Genomic DNA, 8,210 nt, shown 5'->3' with positions numbered 1-8,210 from the left:
GCATCTCTCCATGGTAGCGGCCCAGCATCAACACCCACCCAGCCAGACAGTAGTGCCCTGCCCTCGCCAGTGTGTGTATGAGTGAAACTCACATGGGTAAACCCAGGATCGATACCCAGGCTGGAGCAGGGCAGGGTAAGGGGGAGTGTAACCCAAATCCCCCTCTCCCTCTCATTAGGACCAGGGCTCTGGCCGACCAGGGACAGCAGAGGCCCTGGCTGTCTCATGCAGATGAGCTGAAACTCAAGGAGCTATATGAGAGAGGAGCAGTTAGCTCCATGACTAATGAACACACGTCATGCTATTCTCTTTTTCTTCCCTCTATTTGTCGCTCCCCCCTCTCTTTCCCTTTCACTTTCTCTCTCTCTCTCTCTCTCTCCCTCAATCTCTCTCTCTCGTTCTAGTTTTCTCTCTCATTCCATTTTCTCTCTCTCTGCTTCACATATTTGTTCCTCTGTATAATTTATTATTTGTCTCTGGCACCTCTTGGACATACAGCACAGGCCCAGGTTTAATGTTTGGACTAAGGTACAATAGATGGAATATACAATTTATCAAAACTTTGAGAAAAAAATCCTTACTGTTTTCTTTCTCACTTTCACTCTCTCCAGCCCCTTCTCCACCTCCTCTTTCTCTCTCTCTTACCTATGACGTTATTCACAGCTAATATTCAAATGTTTACAGTGATAAACAAAAAGTTATAACACCATTAGCAGATTGAAAAATTAGAATAAACGGCCATTGTCTGTACAAGTCGTTGCTTTGACCCCTCTTATTAATTTCATATACATCAGTACAAGGACCAAGCGAGACAAGGGATCTGAGAATGCTATTCATTGACTACAGCTCAGAGTTCAACACCATAGTACGCTCAAAGCTCATCATTAAGCTAAGGATCCTGGGACTAAACACCTCCCTCTGCAACTGGATCCTGGACTTCCTGACGGGCCGCTCCCAGGTGGTGAGGGTAGGTAGCAACACATCTGCCACGCTGATACTCAACACTGGAGCCCCCCAGGGGTGCGTGCTCAGTCCCCTCCTGTACTCCCTGTTCACCCACGACTGCATGACCAGGCACGACTCCAACACCATCATTAAGTTTGCAGATGACACAACAGGGCTAGGCCTGATTACCGACAACAACGAGACAGCCTATAGGGAGGAGGTCAGAGACCTGGCTGGGTGGTGCCAGAATAACAACCTATCCCTCAACGTAACCAAGACAAAGGAGATGATTGTGGACTACAGGAAAAGGAGGACCGAGCACGCCCCCATTCTCATCAACGGGGCTGCAGTGGAGCAGGTTGGGGGGCTTCAAGTTCCTTGGTGTCCACATCACCAACAAACTAGAATGGTCCAAACACACCAAGACTGTCGTGAAGGGGGCACAACAAAACCTATTCCCCCTCAGGAAACTAAAAAGATTTTGCATGGGTCCTGAGAGCCTCAAAAGGTTCTACAGCTGCAACATCGAGAGCATCCGGACTGGTTGCATCACTGCCTGGTATGGCAATTGCTCGGCCTCCGACTGCAAAGCACTACAGAGGGTAGTGTGTACGGCCCAGTACATCACTGGGGCTAAGCTTCCTACCATCCAGGACCTCTACACCAGGCGGTGTCAGAGGAAGGCCCTAAAAATTGTCAAAGACCCCAGCCACCCCAGTCATAGACTGTTCTCTCTGCTACCGCATGGCAAGCTGTACCGGAGTGCCAAGTCTCGGACAAAAAGGCTTGTCAACAGTTTTTACCCCCAGTTTTTACCAATAATAAAGTGAATTTGCAGTGAAAAAAATGCATTGTGTATTGACACAAAGTTGGTAGCTGACACCAGATTAAATAAATGGAAGATAACAGATTTGGATGGGCTTTGAGTGTAGGTAGATGATTAGGTAATCATCCTAGTTATATGTACATATCTACCTCAATTACCTCGTACCCCTACATATCGACTCGGTACTGGTACCCCGTGTATATAGCTAAATTGTCATTACTCATTGTGTATTTATTATAACATTTATTATTACATGTTTTACTTTCCTATTATTTCTCTGTTTTCATTCTCTCTGGATTGTTGGGAAGGACCTGTAAGTAAGCATTTCACTGTTAGTCTACATCTGTTGTTTACGAAGCATGTGACAAATACAATTGTATTTGATTTGATTTAAACTCACATTTTTAGGTCCAAGGCCAATTGCCTCCCATCGACAGACAATATGTTCTCTCACTGATGAACCTCGGTGCTGCTTTCAAATCAACAAAGAAGTTTTCAACCCGTTCTAATCTATTCTGAAAATACATTTTTGCTATGAACCAAATCATTTATCATTTATTCATACAGATGTTCTGTTTCACATTAAAAATCTATTTTACAAGAGAGACCTGTTATGGCCCAAGAACGAAGTTGTCACGTTCTGACCTTAGTTCCTTTGTTTTGTCTTTTGTTTTAGTATGGTCAGGGCGTGAGTTGGGTGGGTTGTCTATGTTAGTTTTTCTATGATTTTCTATTTCTGTGTTTGGCCTGATATCGTTCTCAATCAGAGGCAGCTGTCAATCGTTGTCCCTGATTGGGAACCATATTTTGGTAGCCTGTTTTCTGTTGGGTTTTGTGGGTGGTTATTTTCAGTCTTTGTGTGTCTGCACCAGACAGAACTGTTTTGTTTTTTTTGTTTTTTTGTTTTGTTATTCAGTGTTCAAGTTTTGGATTATTCTTAAATATCATGAACACTTACCACACTGCACCTTGGTCCTCACCTTCTTCCACCGACGACAGCCGTTACAGAAGTAATCAAACACTTCTAATCTTACCATCTAATGTATTTCCATCTCAATCCAATATTGTGTTTTTGTCCTGCTATATATACTTTTAACCTATTCCCTAATATTTTTTAACCTAGCAAAATCCCAACCCACCGGACCCCTCTGATAGTTACTGTATATATTCAATAAGACATAAGTGCTCTCCTTACAGTTTGTTATACATTTTCCCCTCATCCTATTGATTCCTCGGCCCAGATCTCCAGATCTATCTTTGGGAGCATCATTACTAATGTATTTTAGCTGGATAGTTGTGCCCTGGGGTGAGCAGCAGCACACTCTATAACTGAATTAGACACAAGGAGAGACCTACAGCACTCATGAATGCACATGCAGCTCATTCCAAGTCACACACCAAGCATCCTTATGGAACTGGCAGGAACAGACTGGAGTCACCTGGGATGGCCGCCCACTGAGGCTTCACATTACTTTCTCCTGGTCTTGACAAAAACACACATCCCATGCACTCGTGTAGGTCCATTAACCCTATCACGATACAATGAGACTTCTGATCAACATAAGACTGGAGAATATTGATGAATCATTCAGCATGATGTATATTGTCAAGCACCTGTTCAAACTCTCTTTTTTGCATTATCATTGATTCATTATGAATGGTTCTATCTATGGGATCACTCATACACTCTGATAGTGATGACACTATAATAGAGAAAGAAGCAGACAGCAGATAATCCACAGTAGACAAAATGAGTGGCAGACTGTGAATACTGTAAATTGGCTCTGGCAGTGAGGCGTTGAATAGAGTGCCAAACCCTGGGGCTCAATGCCTCAATCACATGTCAAATGTGTTTCATTGTTAGAGTCCCACTTTCACACAGGCCCCAGCCTATAAAGCTGCCAATTGGCCAGGATGGATGGGCCGGGTCCATATGGGTGTGAGGGTTGGCCTACCGGAAACCTGACAGTAGTTACCGTTGATTGATGCTCTGATTCAGGAGCTAAGTCAACTCAAAACGCCACAGTGAAAAACAAAGACAATCATTGTCACGTTCTGACCATAGTTCTTTTGTGTTTTCTTTGTTTTAGTGTTGGTCAGGACGTGAGCTGAGTGGGCATTCTATGTTGTGTGTCTAGTTTTCCTGTTTCTGTGTTTGGCCTAATATGGTTCCCAATCAGAGGCAGGTGTTAGTCGTTTGTCTCTGATTGGGAGCCATATTTAGGTAGCCTGTTTTGTGTTGGGTTTTGTGGGTGGTTGTCTTCTGTCTTCGTGTCTATGCACCAGATAGGACTGTTTCGGTTTTTCCACATTTATTGTTTTGTATTTTGTAGTGTTCACGTGTTTTTGTTGTTATTAAAGATGATGAACACTAACCACGCTGCGCTTTGGTCCTCTCCTTCGTCCACCACAGAAGAAAGCCGTTACAATCATAGAAAAAAAGCAATACAGAAAAAATGCACCTGGACTCGGTAATGGGAACAGCGAGTGTATGACTGTTGAGTGTGCTACCAACTGATCCTGAGACAGGAGATGTCAGAGATAAAGGACCAATGCCAAACCAATCTCCAGCCCCATACCCTTAGGGCCCCATGTTGATTCCCTAGGGTGTGGTTTGGAATTGGGCCAAAAAAGGGAAGCCCTCATCTATGAGTACTTAGGACACTGCTACTGTGTAAAGCTGAGGACTGACTGCTCCACATAAATGAAATCAGATAAAGTCATATTTTGCCCTATTTCTTATAAAATGTGACATATTATCACACAGTCTTGATGTTTTCTCAAAGCTCTTCAATTTGTAGGTCAATGTGAAAGAAAATGATATCTCACCATCCGCTGAAGAAATAATGAAGAAACATATTGAATGAACATGGACATGACCCTTCCCTATTGTGGGTTGTTGTTCTGCCATGGTTATTAACCTCTCCTAGGATCTGTACAAACAGTGGCCGCGACCCATGTGACCCACTTGGCCTGTGTGGATCAGAACTAGAAAAGCTCTATCCCGCCATGCAGACAGATCGATAGAGGCTGAGCCCAGCATTGATCAGGGACAGAGATAGTATCATCGCTCATCAATGATCAGCTTCAACCTGTTTGTTGAGATAAGGGATAAGATGATAAGAGGATAGTGTATGATGAGGGACAGAGCACAACCCCGACCCCTTCTTTCTACATGCATGTGAGAAAGCAAGAGACAGAGGGTAGAGTGAGAGAAAGGCGAGAGAGAAAGAGAGAGAGAGATGATTTGTGGGCCTCTCTAGTGTGCTAGCGTTACAGGAATGGCCCTCCTGGGCAGCATGAAAAGGCTCTTGACTGTTAGTAGTGGTAACACGAGCCTCCAGCTCCTTGCCCTGATAGATTTATTTACTTTTCAGCGCCTGGGCCCAACTCCAAAAAAAAAGAAGAAGCTGGGCGGGCGGGCATCAATATTTGTAGTAGTGATTATGATTATGTTTTTTTAACCCACCCCTACTCTTTGTTTGTGATGACTTAATGCTATTCTTGGCTTTTGGATACCGTTTTATTTCACAGTGTGTATTGTTGCACTGATCAGTCATTGGCTGTACTCAGAGTCCTGAGCAAAGTAATGTAGGCCTACTTCTATTTGTCCATGTCGTCAGATTAGATACATTATCTGGACATCTAAAAATGTGCTACCGATTATTTCCTGCTGTCTCCTTGTATTTGTCTCCAGCAAGTGGCACAGCGGTCTAAGACACTGCATGTCAGTGCTAGAGGCATCACTACATACCCTGGTTTGATTCCAGGCTGTATCACAACTGACCGTGATTGGGAGTACCATAGGGCGGCGCAGAATTGGCCCGGGGTAGGCCGTCATTGTAAGTAGGAATTTGTTCTTAACTGACTTGCCTAGTTAAATAAAGAAAAACTATTTTGGGGAGATGTTTTTCTGTCCACAGTCTGCACATTGAGTTATTTATGTATTTTTTCTATGATGTTATGAAGTACACTCTTACATTGTCTGAGGATGGTCACGTTTATTCAACTGTCCTATCAGTAGTATAGAATCAGTCCTACTCCTTTGAACTGTTACAATGGTAATTTTTGCCATCCTCACTTCTCAGGCTGATCTACTCAGATGGCTGTTTTTAACAACCTAAGTAAGGGAACATGCTACAGAAAAAAAGGTTATATCTTGAACCTTAAAGGGTTTTTCGGCTGTCCCCAGAGGAGAACCCTATGAAGAACCCTTTTTGGTTCCAGGAAGAACCATTTTGGTTCTACATGGAACACAAAAGAGTTCTACCTGGAACCGGAAAGGGCTTTACTTGGAACCAAAACGGGTTCTCCTATGGGGACAGCCGAAGAACCCTTTTGTTATCCTTTTTTCTAAGAGTGTACTACTATGGTTTCAACTAGAGAACAAGGATGGAAGAGAGAGCGCCACGAGGAGCAGCAAAGCAGACAGCTATCAGTCCTAAGTGGAGGGGAGTGGCAGAGCAGCTCCCATTTAGGATAGTGGGCCAGCTATTTAGCCTGACAGCCATTAAATATGAATTAAAAACCACACAGGCCTCTTTGCCTCCGAAATGTCATTACATATATTTATGGTTAGCGATTTTTGAATAAGCAGTTTGCAGGGCTTCCCAGAGGTGGGATGGAGGGATGGGGGGGGGGGGGGGGGGGGGGAGGAGGGCAGTAGAATGTATATCCAATAGGCAGGTCTGGTAGATAGGGAGGATGCCTAATAGCTACTGAAATGGAATCTGCATTAGGAGCTCTAACTGAGTAGAACACTTCAGGGGTCGGTAGATAGGGAGGATGCCTAATAGCTACTGAAATGGAATCTGCATTAGGAGCTCTAACTGAGTAGAACACTTCAGGGGTCAGCCCCAGGAGGAGCAAATAATAGTGTTGTTTTGGAGTGGGTGCTTCAGTTTCTCCACAACAGACTGCACAGAGATGGGAGAGAGATTACATTTCATTTGAGAGGAGGAGGAGCCTTTTCAGAGAAATAGGACATCATGGCTCTTAGAATCTTTGAGTTGAGTTTAGGGTTTGGTCTTAGAAGGTCAGTGTGTTCCTTCATTTTAGTGTGTTTACCTCTTGTTAATGGCTACAGACGTCTACAATTTATCATGAAAGGTGTCAAATGTGCAGTGCATATAATGCAGTCTGGTTGTGGACTGAAAAACAATTTAGTCATCGGAACTTGAAATCTAATTTTAAATGTTTTACTTTTTTCACACTGGACAGGGATTTTTCTGCATAGAAAACGATTGGGAGAGCTACCTAACAAACACTGCTGTTAGAAGAAAATCATCTAGATGGAAAAACGCTTTCAGGGTAAACTTAAGCAAATAAATCCAGATATAAAGTATGTAAAAAAGATAATGGACCTATATATTTTGCATAATATAGTCTTTGAGAGCTAACTCATCGAAATGAAAGCTAGACAGTCAGGGAGAATCGAAAATTCCCAAACCGATGAATTCAGGAGTATAGATTTTGTTATTATGTTTGAGCATAAGAACACAGCATTAGCCATGGCAAAATGCATAGAAATTACGGACATTTGATTTAAAACAGAAAAATACTTTCAGCTCCAAAGCAAAATATGTTAAATCGCAGGAAATTAGCTTTAAAACTGCGACCACACCCATTGCCACGCCTCCTGCCTAGCTCACCACCTAAGCTCCTTTTTGATCAAAGAAAAAACCCTGTAGGCTTTGTTGTGTGATAATAATTGATTTGATTGCAATTGAGGCAATTCGATATATTCATGACAATGGACATATAATGTGGTTATTCTGCAGTTGCATATGCCTTTATTAAATGAGAGAAATCTTCATATTTTCATTAGTCGGACTAGCTCCTAACAAACTAGCTCCTAAAAATACACGCTAGGAATTCTCTTTTCCCGCTGTCAACCACTTGCAAAGTGCACCTGTTTCATCTAGCCACACAAAAGAACAATATTGTACAGCAGAAGCACTATTGTCAAGCCCAAGTGGACTGCTGCTGTTTTTAAGACCGCTCTCTAATTTGCTTCCATTTTGTAGTCAAACCCAACATCTCATATGTATAAAGCCTGCTACACTCTAGCCTCAGCCCCTTCACATGTACACATCGTCAATGCCTGTCTAAAATACACAAGGATCATTAAATGTTTTGTATGTGGATCAATTGGTTCATCCAGTCCTCATCTTACACAGAATGTCCTGATGATGTAAAGGTCTGATGTGATCTGATAGAGGAAGTAACCGATTACACAACAGTGACAACAAACTCCATATTTTGTGTAAACTTACACTGGTAGCCCCTATTTGTACTGTGATTGTTGTTATTACAGTAACCACATCTAGACTAAGAAATGTTAGTCAAACAAGAGACATCTTACATGAATCAAAGACAAACAGAACACAAGAACAAGCCAGACATTTAATGATTATTAGATTGATTAGTATGTTTGATT

The sequence above is a fragment of the Salvelinus sp. IW2-2015 genome, linkage group LG35, assembly GCF_002910315.2.
Source record: "Salvelinus sp. IW2-2015 linkage group LG35, ASM291031v2, whole genome shotgun sequence".
Lineage (NCBI taxonomy): Eukaryota > Metazoa > Chordata > Actinopteri > Salmoniformes > Salmonidae > Salvelinus > Salvelinus sp. IW2-2015.
Note: the sequence above shows the minus strand (reverse complement) of the source record.